This window comes from Lactuca sativa, chromosome 7 (genome assembly GCF_002870075.4).
Source record: "Lactuca sativa cultivar Salinas chromosome 7, Lsat_Salinas_v11, whole genome shotgun sequence".
Taxonomy (NCBI): Eukaryota; Viridiplantae; Streptophyta; class Magnoliopsida; order Asterales; family Asteraceae; genus Lactuca; species Lactuca sativa.
In genome coordinates, this window is record NC_056629.2 from 177550971 (window position 1) to 177565136 (window position 14166).

The following is a 14166-nucleotide window of genomic DNA, read 5'->3' on the forward strand; positions in this document are numbered from 1 at the left end:
CCGGAGTCAGCCACGTAGTCCGCCTTCGCATGGTCGCCACATAGAAGCCACGTCCGAGACCCAGGAACCGAGCATGCAACACCTCGCGTACGCCCAGCGTACCGAGGATCTACGCCTCACGTAATAAGGAACTTCGCACCCTATATAAGGGATGCGAAGGTCTCCGGAAATGTTTGCTCATTTTCACACTTTTACACCCTCTACTCCCATTTTTAGCCACTTTTAACCCCCATAAGTCTCGTTATCATCCCCGACATCTAAAGCAAGCCCCGACATCGCGAAGTTCCCGAGAAAATCTTGTTTTCAAGTCAAAACTCTGCCCGAGTAAAGTCCGGTTTTCAACTAAAAACCCCAGTTTCGCCTCAGAAAGTCATATTTAGAGCCGAAATGCTGCCCAAATTAATATTTTGACCCCCGGTTAATTCAAGGTGAGTTCAATATATAGGAACAATTGTATGTTATGTGTTATATGTGTTATGTGCTTCTCAGTGTTATTATTTCGGGTTATTTTCTTGTGTTATTTTTATTATGCTATTTTGATAGCAAAAGTAATACCTTGACCATGTGATCAGTGAAAAGACTTAGATTCGCATTGGTAATGGTACGAAGCCTCTGGCCACATAGAGCATGTCCCCCGTAAGTGAATGACTTATATTTAAATGGCATTGGCAGCAGATTAAACAGGGCGTGAAAACCTGAAATCTACTGAAATGTTAAACAGGGCGTGAAAACCTGAAATCTACCGAAATGTTAAACATGGCGTGAAAACCTGAAATCTACTGAAATGCTAAACAAGGCGTGAAAACCTAAAATCTATCAGAATGATAATCAAAAAAAATTTATGTCTTCTGTGCCATTTGGGCCAAAGCTCTATTGATGCATATCATGTATTGAAATCGTTATGCCTCATTGATCATAAATCTTTGAATCAAATCTTGAGTTGATATTGAAATCCTAACATATGATACGCATATGCTATTGTTGTTCTTGTTCCTTTTTGCTTCTGTCATATTGGTATATATAAGGCATAATATTATATTGTATCTATTTATTGAATTCACTAAGCGTCACCGCTTACCCTATCAATGTTTAACAATTGCAGGTGATAAGTAACCAGTATAATTATATATTGTTGAAAGAATTAGAATAGTTTGTAATAATACTTTCGTACTTCAGTTTATGTTTGTATAAGTTACAATATCCTGGGTAGTTATGTAATATATAACACTTTATAATAGTCGGTTTGTATCCAATAGGTTGTAAACTCTTTACCAATGTAAAATATTGCTTTTATGAATATGCAAGTAGCATGTTTTGGAGTAATAATATTGGGAAGTATGAAAGTTTGGGTCTTTCAGAAATACGAAAGTTGGGGTCTTTCAACTTATAACATTATGTATAACACAATTTACGAAGAATTATTTTATACAAAAATATGAGAACAAAAATACATTTACAACAACATATCTGTAGTCATATGATAAATAAGAAAATGTATGGAATTTTAATCAAACTCAAAATGAAAATTATTAATATTAATTGAATGAAAACATAAACTTACAAGGAGAAACCCCTATAATTCATGAATCCATATCATTATTATACTGAAATAAAACTCCATAAAATCCGATAAGACTAAATTGAAAACATTATTCAATTCCTAAAATATATTGACGAAATAAACATCTACTCTCTCTTGACCCTTGCATGAGGACAGTTCCTCCTATCATGACCAACACCAAAACAAATCTCACATCTTCTTATTTTCTTTCGATCTTGATGCACTTGGCATTGATTGACATTCCGATCATTGTTATCAAAAAAGTCCTTATTGTTATCAATATTATCTTTGTTCTGAAAACAAAACAATAAAATTCAAAATATGAATTTCATCACTGAAATATCATAAGAACAAATATGATATGAATCTGATGAAGGATTATTCTGAACTATGAATATAACAAAATTTATATGCATATGATAAACGATTATTCACCATTACCAAAATAAAAACGTGCATGAACAACATACCACCATTAACGAAAGATCAGAATAAGAAAAATGATATGAAGATAATGAACGATGAATCTGCAATCGATTAAAACGTATACGATGCATATATATATATATATATATATATATATATATATATATATATATATATATATATATATATATATATATATATATATATATATATATATATATATATATGTTATATTCGTTGATAAGATCCATATTTAATAGCCTGATATTTAGGAATTTGATTGATATCAATCAAACTTTAATTAACTCGGAAAATATAAATTATATAGTAAGATTACATTAATACCCTTTAAGAATGATTGGTCCACATTTGTGCATACAATAACACAATAATTAGATTAAACACTTGAACCTCTCTCTCTCTCTCTCTCTCTATATATATATATATATATATATATATATATATATATATATATATATATATATATATATATATATATATATATATATATATATATATATATATATATATTACAATTTAAACACAACCATCTTCACCTATAAATTACCCATATTCTATTTACATTTTACACTTCAAAAAACACTATATATTTTATTACCTCCTACAAAAAAACACGTATCTCTCTCATTTTTTATTTAATCTCTTTATATGGATCCAAATCAAAACACCTCGAACATCCCAAACACTCCAAATGCAAATGTTAGCTACATGCAATTGTTAACCTCTCCAAAGCCCAATCCAATAACAACCTCTATTCACCACTTCATACCAGCACAAACTTCTACCAACACCAACCACAACAATTCAATCAACCTCAATTCCAAGCCTTTCAACAATAATCTTCTCAACAATTTCAACAACCATCTCAACAATTTCAACAATCTTCTTAACAATTTCAACAACCTCCTTTTATTCATCAACAATTTCAACCATCTCAAGTCCCATTATCCCAATCTCAACCTATAGACCTTGACAATAACGACGATGAAGAACGGGTCGAAGAAACACAACAACCAACTCGTCAAAGGCAAAAAAACAAAAGAACCAAAAGAAAAGAGAACTACCGTATGGAACGAAGACGAGGAGGAAGCTTTAGTGAAAGCTTGGATTTTCATATCGCAAGACGGGGATGTCGGCAACTCGTAAATAGGTCAAAGTTTTTGGTGTCGTATTTTAGATCATTTCCACGCATTATTAGGAAAGAAAACTGGACGGGCGTACAACTCGATCAATGCAAAATGGTGTGATTTACTAGCGGTTTGCACCCAATTCAATGGCATATTTAACAAGCTTAAAAATAGGCATAGAAGTGGTAGCAACGATTTCAACATTTTAGCAGTCGCAGCCTACAAATACAAAATTACCACCAATGTAAACCGTTCGGCCACCTAAAAGCGTGGAAAGTTCGTCGTAACGGTCCAAAATGGGTTCTATATCTGGAAATGGCGCATTCAGGATCTACCACCGATTCCAACAAAAGGGCAAGAACGTCCGAGTTGGACGTGGGTTTTGGACACGACTTCAACGATGACTTCGACGCCACCGAGGGGGAGGGCCCACCGGACGTCCAAGTTCGTGGACCAGCAGGAAGGGACAAAGAGAGAAAGGGAGTGTCTTCAAGTGGAAAAGCACCGGCAACTAGCGAAGACGAGCTTGCGACATCCATAGATAAAGCTCTAGTTTTTCTAGAAAAAAAAATACGAATCAACGGAGGAAGCTCGTCGCCAAAAAGTAACTCTTACCGATCTTCAAATCATAAACACAAAACCCCAACCGAATATTGACCCAGAAAATCTTGCGACGTTTCTTAAAATTCAACGACAAGTCCAAGAGAAATATGGAATTTAGGTTCTAAAATTTATGGTTTTAAGTAATTTAGGATTTTATTTATGGTTTTAAGTAATTTAGGATTTTAACTTTTTTATGTTTTTTTAAGAATTTTAGGATTTTAATTTGTGTTTTTTATATTAATGTAATGTGTTTTTAATTTTAATGTAATGTGTGTTGTTTATTTAAATAATGGTTTTATTTTAAATTATGGTTTGTATTTTGTTTTTTATTTAATATAATGTAAAAAATAAAAATAATAAAAATAATAAAATAAAATAAAATGAATTTGTGGAGTGGTAGCCATTTCCAATGTTTAGTGGGTTGGTGGTGGAGCTGACGTGGCGCACATGTGGTAGCACTTTTTCGGTGGGTTTAGTGTGACCACTCCCCACAGCCTTATGTAAGAAAAAAGTGTTGTTGAGGAGGTAATTCAACTTTGGCCAAAAATCATAAAAATAAGAATTTCTTACCAGAAACTAAGGAAGTAATTTAGTTTTGGGCACTGTGCAATCACACAGGTTGCATACCCACAAGGTCGGCCTGGCGTACTTTATCGTCTAGGGTTAGTTCGATGACGCCAGAATCATGTAGGACCTTGGGACTCACGATACTGATGACAGATCAATATCTGATTTACTATCTTCGGAGCTATGAAAAAATGAGGGAGTTTCTCGGGAGAAGTGATGTCTTTGAGTACTGATCCGGATTTATGTGTGGGATGTTGCTGATGAGGCGGGATTCGACGTTCACACCAAAACCCAAAATCGTTGAGAGACTAATGTTATGACAAAAGCTTGGTTGTAAAAATCGTTCGGCAGGAGCTCGGCGGTGGACTGAGGTTAAGCGATTAATCAGTTTGGCGGGGATTAATCACGGACCCTAAATTACGAATAAAACTATTTTAAAATTTAATATATCCTAAGAAAATTAGTATTTGAAAATTTAAAATTTTAAAATTTTGAAAATTCTAAATAGTTGGTATAATACTTGAAATTTTGAATATTTAAAAATTTAAAATTTTGAAATTTTGTTAATTTTGGTGTAATATTTGAAATTTTGAAAATTTTCCCGCCTAGGAGCGCCAAGGACCGCCGAGGACCTCTGAAGACCGCCTAGACCGAGTATGACCAATTTCCGCCAAACACCCCTAATCATAATCTGTTTCAGACCGCCAAACGCCTAGGCGGCTACCTAGGCCAATATTTACAACACTGACCAAAAGTAATCAAATACGAAATTGAACAAACTGAAACATAAATAAATCAAATTATATATACAAGATTCATAATCAGAAAACATACTTGAATGTTGATGTTTACAACATAATCACAAATCACGGAAATAAGTAGAGATTGAGGCTTGCGAATTTCAGTGTCGTAAGACAAAAATTTCCCTGGTAGGGATCTGTCTAGAGGATACAACAATCTGATCAAGATTGAATCTTGATCCTTGAATCTTGATCCTGGCGAAATTCTTCATGCTTCCTTGATATCCCAGAAAAATGAGAGTGAAAGAATTGGTGTTATTGTGATTAAGATCACCCACCTAATATGGCAATTGATCATCTATTTATAGTCTGTCAAATAGCAGTTAAAAACTGTCAGCAACCATACATGTTCCAAAACTAAAATTAACTGCCTAATTAGCTTTCTTCAGTTAATTAACAATTAACACATTTTGTAATTAAAAATTCAATTTCGGAATTTCTGTATAAGCACCCAAGTTCCATTAGAAAAAAGTGCATCATATTCATCTTTCATGACATTTAACCAGTTAGGATCTTGAAAGGCCTGAGAGTAGTTGCGAGGAATAAGAGACGAGGAAATGGTGTCAATTTTAAGATTGAGACGATCAAAGGGTTTATGGATGCCCCGTTTGGCACGAATAACCATGGAACGGCTGCTTGTGGGATGGGAGGCCGAATGCCAAGGGGCAACATGGGTGTAACGTCCCAAAATACGATGGTAAAAATTTCATTTTTAAAACAACCAAAACACCCATTTATCCTTTACTCAGACACTTAAAAGTATTTTATAATAAAACAGTTATCAGAGTACAATCCCAAAATCACACAATTGCGGAAAAGCATGGGTGTGTGCGTTGCGATCAAGTCAGGCCCTTTCCTTTCAAACTGGTAGTACCTGAAACAAGAACTGAAAACCATAAGCACAAAGCTTAGTGAGCTCCCCCAACATACCACATACAGAACAAACATATTGCCAAGCATATTTAGGTGTCTGGCCTACCCCTTCGGTCTATGTCAACAGGATGTTGTCGAGCATATCTGGGTGCCGGCCTGCCCCTTTGGTCTACTTCAACCGTTTACTATCGAGCATATATGGGTGTTGGCTTACCCCTTCAGTCTATTTCAACCAGATATTGGGTCTATTTCACCCCCTACCACTACTACATCATAAAAAATAATCACAGAAACATCAGCAAATACTGGCATACCAAACAATTATCACAAAGACAATCATTTTACCATAAACATCAATTGTTGGGCAGGAATTGGTGCCTTCGACCCACGGATACAGTGAAGGTAACTCACCTCAGACAGCTGAAACCCACGGATAAATCTCTGACAGACGATCCGCTAAAATCCATGCGCTATCAATTACCAAAATAACATCAAATTAATAATTGGATCCCCACTCACACTAAGAGTCCAAATTAGGATAAAAGACCTTTTTACCCTTCCTCTAACTTGGCCCCGGGCCAAGGCCCAATCCAAATGTCCAAAAAGCCCACAATAATCAATCAAAGCCCACATATGGCCCATTAACCCAATTGGTCCCAAACTCAACATGGGCCAAAACCAAGAAAGCCTAATATCTGAATTGGAACCAAAGCTCTAAATGGGCCCAAGCACTAAAAGGCCCAAAGAAAAAAACTAAGGCCCACCAAGTCCCAAACCACATCTCACGTCGTGGCCATACCTTGGTCACGTCGTGAGGACCCACTTGGTCAAATACCAACTCATCACGACTCCACCTAGCCAACTCAGTCAAGGGAAAGTCAACGGGCTGCCCTTACGTCGTGAAAATCCTTTCTCACGTCGTGAGCCCCAAATAGATGACCAGAAATGGGACCATCACACCTCACGTCGTGAGACCTTGTGACTCACATCGTGAGAACAGTTTGAGGCTAAAAATCCAATTTTTAAGTCCTTATTCCATTAAGCCATCGACCCCAACTCTAACAGAAACTAAAAAGGACTCCAAAGGCTAATAAGAATGATTACTTGATGGGCATGCATGCCCCATGCATGTCCTAAACCTATCATAGGTCAAAATGACAAAAAAATGGCCTCAAACTCAAACAAAATCCATAGTTATAACCATGCTTCAGATCCAAAAGACCAAATCATATAGAATAACCCATTGATCCATAAAGTTGCCAACTTTATGGATCCCAAGTATGAAATCCAACATGATCATGCAAAAAGGAGCTTAGAACTTACATCTACCAATTTAAAACCATAAATATTGGATCTTGAACACTTACAATGGTCAAAAATGTGCATAAGATAATGATGATGAAGTCTCCTTGTTGAACCAACACTCTAGGGTCTGTTCTTCTCCATCTTCTAGCCACCAAATCGCCAAGAATGGATCCAAAACCACCAAATGGGTTAGGGTTAGGGTTTTCTGAGTTATAGGAAAGTGGAGGTTGAGAAATGAACCCTAAATTTGAATTAAGGTGGCTTAAATACATGAGAAACCCTAAAAATTCATGGGCTTGGGCTACAGCGTTCCTCACGTCGTGAGCATTCATGCCTCACGTAGTGAAGACCCCCTTTTCTCCAAAAAAATCAAATCTTTCATCCTCCAAAACCCTAATTCGAATCACCCAAGGAAACGGATGTTACAAATCTCCCCCACTTAAATTAGATTTCTTCCTTGAAATCATTCCTTACCATCCCAGGCGCGCCAGACAGCCTGAAGAACGCAACCATAACCCTGAGCATACAACAGCCCCACCAAGGCAACTGAACCCAACCCTAGCAAAACTCTCCAAACCTGATGATGAACTAATCCTTAATCCCTTGCAGAATAACCACTTCTACCTCACCCAAAATATGAAATCCATAATTGGTTTGACTCCTCGACAGACCACCCATACCAAACCACTACCAGACCAATTTCACTTTGAATTCCGAACTAAACAAAATACTTCCAACCCTTGATTATCTTGATGCTCCTATTGGGCAAAATATCACTGACCACTCCTTGTTGCAGAACACTTTTACCTAACAGAAGGATCAGATAATCCTTCGAGTAGAAGACTGATCCTTACAACGGTCAGACTCAGACGAGAGCTGTGCAACAGGGTCAAATCAATTACTATGAGATTATTTAATCCAAACTACAAGTGACCTAACATATTCCCCGAATAACAAGAAACTTCACACACGAATCACAAATCACTAATAATGCCTCAACTCATCTTGATACCCTTAGTTGTTTTCCAAAAGCAGCCAAGACCTCCCTGGTCCCAACTTACCTGCGAACTAACAGATTCATCGGGCTCCCACCTAGTTATTGAGTCAAATAGATACACACGGCCATACCACACGAATCCAGAAAGAAGGACTCGTCTGATAATAATTTCCCTGATTATATCGCCACTCTGGCTCCAACAACTTTTTTGACCCAACCGATCATAATCAATCGTCAAACCTGACTTCACTAAATCCAACGCTAAAAGCGAATGCCACATGACCAGTTGTAGCCTTATATCACATCCAGCCTCCAACAACCCTCCAATTCCTTAATTCCATGAATGTTGCGGTCTTACCTCAGTCTTACCCACTGTCCTACTCTGGTCCAATCCATCTGAAGAAATTCACAATCCAAATCATAGATTTGCCATGACATCATCGTTATACAAGGACCGATGAGTGCTATGAGCCACCTCACAGTCTTACAACACTCCTATCTTGTAACGACCCAAATTCTATAGATTAGTGAAGTTAGTTTTCCGTTACTAGAAGTGAGTTTTATATGTGTTTACGACGAGAGATTGGGTGTGCTTAATATATAATAAATAAAAGAAATCAGATTAATTAGGGTATAAATAATTTAATGGGGATTCGAATTATTTATAGAATTTAATTATTAATTAAGTGGTACTAATGATATTTAATTAAATTTAGAATTTATTCAAGATAATAAAATATAATGCATAAAAGTTAAAGGGTTGAGCTAAATCAAGTTAAAGTGTAAGGTGTATGGCAATCAAGGAACGAATCTCAAGGGACCAAAATCGCAAATTGGGCTTTAAAAAGCCATATAAATGAATTAAATGCTACTTTACGGAGGTTTCTACAAAAGATAAATTAAAGACTACGTATTCAGGCCATGCGTGCATCCCCATGCGACGTCTCCACTTGCCTATCGTCCGTTTTCTTTCCTCTTCTTCAGTCCGTTACATTTCGTTTGGGCTGTTGTGGGTTAAATACAAGGGTGGCACGATCGCTTTGTTGAGGTGCTTCATCACAGCGAGTCAGAGACAATTGGGAGAGTAAACAGGGAGAAACTGTGGGCTTGTGTGTTCCGGCAAGAGCTACGTTTTCCGGCGACCTACTCCTGCAAACCGATCACGATCTCAAGTTTTGCTACATCTGCAACGGGAAGGAACGATAGGGAGCGGGAAGAGAGTTGCTGATCAGAACAAAAAAGAAACGAGAGGAAGTCACTAGTAAGTTCTTGATCCCAAAACCTCTCATGCTTCCTGTTCATCCATGACTTATATCTCGCTGCTAAAATGCTACATGTAGCCCTTCTTTTTGGCACTTGTTGCAAACTCGCTGCTGCCGATTTCCCAATTCTTCCCAAACATGTAAGATAAGAAAAATAAAGAATGGGTTACGTGGAAGATTTCATAACACACGCTCAAATTTGACAACGATTGACTCTCCTTTGTGGCTAAATGATTTATGTGTTAGGGTGTCTAGGGGAATGAAAGCCCATGCAAACCTTCCACGATGATATGGTAATATAGATATTAAAAGAAGTAAATAATCAAATTGAACAAGCACACAAAACTTGAAATGACAGTTACTGTGTAAAACTATGTGTATATTTACTTAATTGGGTTATCGTGATGTTTAGACACCATTAGCTATAATGATATCTTGGTCATGAAAAGTTGGTTTAAGAATTAATTTCTATTCTAAATTTAAATATGATTACGATTATGCTCGTTTGACGATTAAGAAATTAAATGTGTAATTTTAACTATGAGGCTTAGAGAAAATATAATAATAATAAGTCATGTTGGTTTATAACAGTAAGGGTTATGATATTAAAATGTTAATTTAATTAATGATTAAAAACCATAGTCGAAAGCTAAGTAATATTGTGTTTTTATACTACTCTGTATTAATTAATTAAGGTCCTCTATGAGATATATATTATCACTTTATAGTCTACATGTTAAGACTTAAACTAAATACAAACATATTTGTGTTTAGGTCTCTTTTAGAGTTTGCGGGTTAAAGAGAAAGAGTAGTTCAATTTCCGAATACGAAGGTGAGTCGATAGACTTTTCATAAACCTTGTACATAATCGAAAACTACTTTCCGAAAACGGATCGGTTAGTCAAATTAGTATATTATTAAATGTTGATTATGCCGGTATATGCAATATGAGATAGGTCATTGTCTTGCCTTCTGTGACATTTGTATGCTTAGTAAATTTGGTTGATATGACTATATGGTACTTGATACAATTAAAATTAACTACGATATGCTAAATGAAATGCTTGCTATGTGACTATGATCTTGATGAGTATTTTCTAGGTATATATGTTATGAATCTTGATTATGATATTATGAATACTGCATGCTTGTATTTGATTTACGATCGATTATGCGGGGTTATGCGTAGAGGGCAAAGGGTAGAACCTAGCACTTAGCATGAAACCCTATCCGGATACCTTCAAGCCTGGTTGGTTGAAAAATACCTCCTAGGAAAAAGCGCTTAAGCCATTTACGAGTTGCTCGGTCTTTCTAGATGCCCGTGCGACACATGGTACGCGTACACTTCGGTGTTTGCGGACTGGAGTGATGTTGGCCATTCGAACGAGGCTTGTACAAACATCATGTAGGTGTTGGGAGGTGGCGGACGAATGCCACCGCTTGTACCAACACCAGAACGACACCGCGATGTACTTGTACATTGCATAGTCGGAGTAGTGAAAGTGGAGTCTTGGGGTCGGTGTGACGGGTGGGAGTCGCGAACCATCTAAAGCATTTGGCTGGCCAAGCACACAAGTAGCGAACGGGTTTTTCCCTTGGGGTTAGGTATCACTATGAGACTACCTATGCCTATACGATTATGATAGATTCCTTTGATATGATGATGTACGATTACGATATGATTATGCATGAAATATGATTGATGTTACTCTAATGAATGATAAGTAAATGGATGATACAAAAATTGAATGATTGAATTTTATGGTAAAGATGATTGATTATTGATTGATATGTCAATTTTGTTTATATGATCTTAATTTGAATGATTGACCCGTTAAGGGATGGTATGTTTTCCCTTTGGTTGTGTACAAACTTCTATGGGCTCACGAAGTATTTGCTGACACTTGTTTCTTTGCTTTGTGCCTTTACGATTGGTACATGTAGCTTAGGATCTTGTCTTGGTGAGATGGGGTCACTTTTGGGTAGTTTATCCTTAGAATAAAGATGCCACTTGGAAATGTTATTTAATTTTGAAACTTATGCTTCCGCTACAATTAAATACTTTTGATATTTTGGTTTTGAATTGAACGTAACGTTGTGGTTTGAAAGGTTTTTGAAATAAACAATGTTTACAGTCTTCCGATGCATTTTCTGTTTAAAAGATTTAAAAAATAAATGAAACAACTTTGGGTGAAAAAATCATGACGTTACATATCTTGCCATGGCCACTGCCCATGGTCTTACCACTCATCTATCAATCCATCCATTCTCATCTACACACCACACTAAGCGTCCAAACCGGGGTTCGGGTTATGCTGGGAAACCTAACCTGGGTCCACCAAAAGCCTGCTACCCATCACCAAGATGAAACTAACCAACTATTGGTGAGTTTTCTGGACTCCCAACTCACATAATCCTTAATCCAGATGGTCACTTGTGTCGCCTTCCTCCCCCGACGGGGATGTGAAACTCATCCTAATTCTACATCTGATTCCGATCCCAGAACTCTGAACGATTCTCCCTCACTTTGATTCGACCAATTTCTCCCATCTCATGAAGTTTGATGGATTCCCAATCCATCTTACCTCCTTATTATTGAACCACTGACAAACCGCGTTTACCAATACTAGTTTTCCATCACTAGCTGAACCCAAAGACCTTACAACTCTTGAAATCCAGATAAACACTCCCCGGAACCTCCGCAATTCTAACAACCCCACTCACTTCCCATAATACAACACCCAAATCCCTAATTTATGCTGGTGACAAAGAACATAACCCTCACGATAAATAAATCTCTTTGGTACCTCCGGTGATCATCCATACTCATGCAACTAAAACAACATCTCCGTGCTATAGTTCCTTCCTTAGCAACGGTAGTGATTAAACCCAAAAGTCCTCCCATAGACGACCGTCGATCCTACCAGATCGAATGTTAATACCATTGAACTCCAACCCCATCATAGAACTAACCCTTTAATCTGACCATGAACCTTCCAAACAATACCCTTGAATTTACCCATCAAATAATCGGAACACAACCGAACACACTTAGACCCGATCAATAAAAAAAAACCCCTTACTGACCCACTAATAATTCATGGCATGCAGAATGGCATAAAACAATCATTGGTAATATAACCCAGACATCAGCAGAGGACCAAACCAGAGATAACGCTTACCCAAATCAAAAGAAGTTCCAAGGCAATATAAATTCGGATAACCAAGAAAAAGGCAAAAGATAACATACCCGCAACATCGTCTGAAGAAAACCTGAGTCCCTCTTCCTGCCGAAGTACCTGCGATGAAACCAGAGCTGCCCCAACCACTAAGCCGAGGCAATTCGTCATGATATGACCAGGCTGATGACAACGATGACATAACTCTACCTCTAATGTGCATTCTTGGCAGAGGTGACCCTTCCATCCGTACATGCCGCACTTAGACCTGTTGCGCACATCCTCATGTTCCCCTTCATCCTTCGTGCAACCACCACGAATCCGCGGGAAATAGGAAATTGTCTCCTGTTACCAAGACCGGAGTTTACTCTTTAGTGCTTAGTAGTGGGTTAGGTTTAGATTTGAATGATTGTTGCTACTAGTCAGATATGACGAGGAATATTATTTCTTTTCATGGTTTGTACAGACAAGGTTTTAGATATTCATTTAATAATGAAATTCGTTCTAATAATGCATATTATAATGGTACTTTTTATTTTGAAGCATTGTCTTGTAATGGTGTATATCAAACAGTGATGGTTGTAGATAACTTAGCAAATAATGTGTTGCATGTTGATTCATCTAATGATTTAGACTTGGCATGCTTGTGGCATTGTCGTCTTGGACATGTCAACAAGAAGCGCATTGCCTAACTCCAAAAGGATGGAGTGTTGGAGTCATTTGACCTAAAGTCATATGACACATGTGAGTCTTGTTTGCTTGGAAGGATGACTAAATCACCTTTCAATGGTACTTGTGAGAGAGGTGAAGGATTATTGGATATCATACACACAGATGTCTGTGGGCCCTTCAGATCCACCACAACGGATGCAAATCGCTTCTATGTGACTTTTACTGATAATTATAGCAGATATAAGTATATCTACTTAATCAACCATAAGTCATAAACCTTTAAAAAGTTCAAAGAGTTCAAGAAAGAAGTAGAGAATCAATTGGGCAGGAAGATACAGGTGCTCAAATCTGATAGAGGTGGTGAGTATCTTAGTATCGAGTTCCACGGCTATCTTATGGAATGTAGAATTGTTTCACAATTGACACCTCCTAGGACACCACAACTTAATGGTGTGGCTGAGAGGTGTAATCAAACCTTGTTAAACATGATTCGTTCCATGATGAGTCAAGCTTTGCTACCAATCTCATTCTAGAGGTATGCCTTAGAGATTGTCGCCCATATCCTCAATCTAGTCCCAACAAAGAAGGTTGCCAAAACACCTCATGAGATGTGGACAGGGAAGGTTCCCTCGTTGGTACATATCAAGGTTCGGGGTTGTGAAGCTTTCGTTAGACGAGAGACTCATGACAAGCTTGAACCTCGAAGTGAGTGGTGTATTTTCATCGACTTCCCACAGAAATCCTTTCGGTACTTGTTCTACAGACCTAGTGAG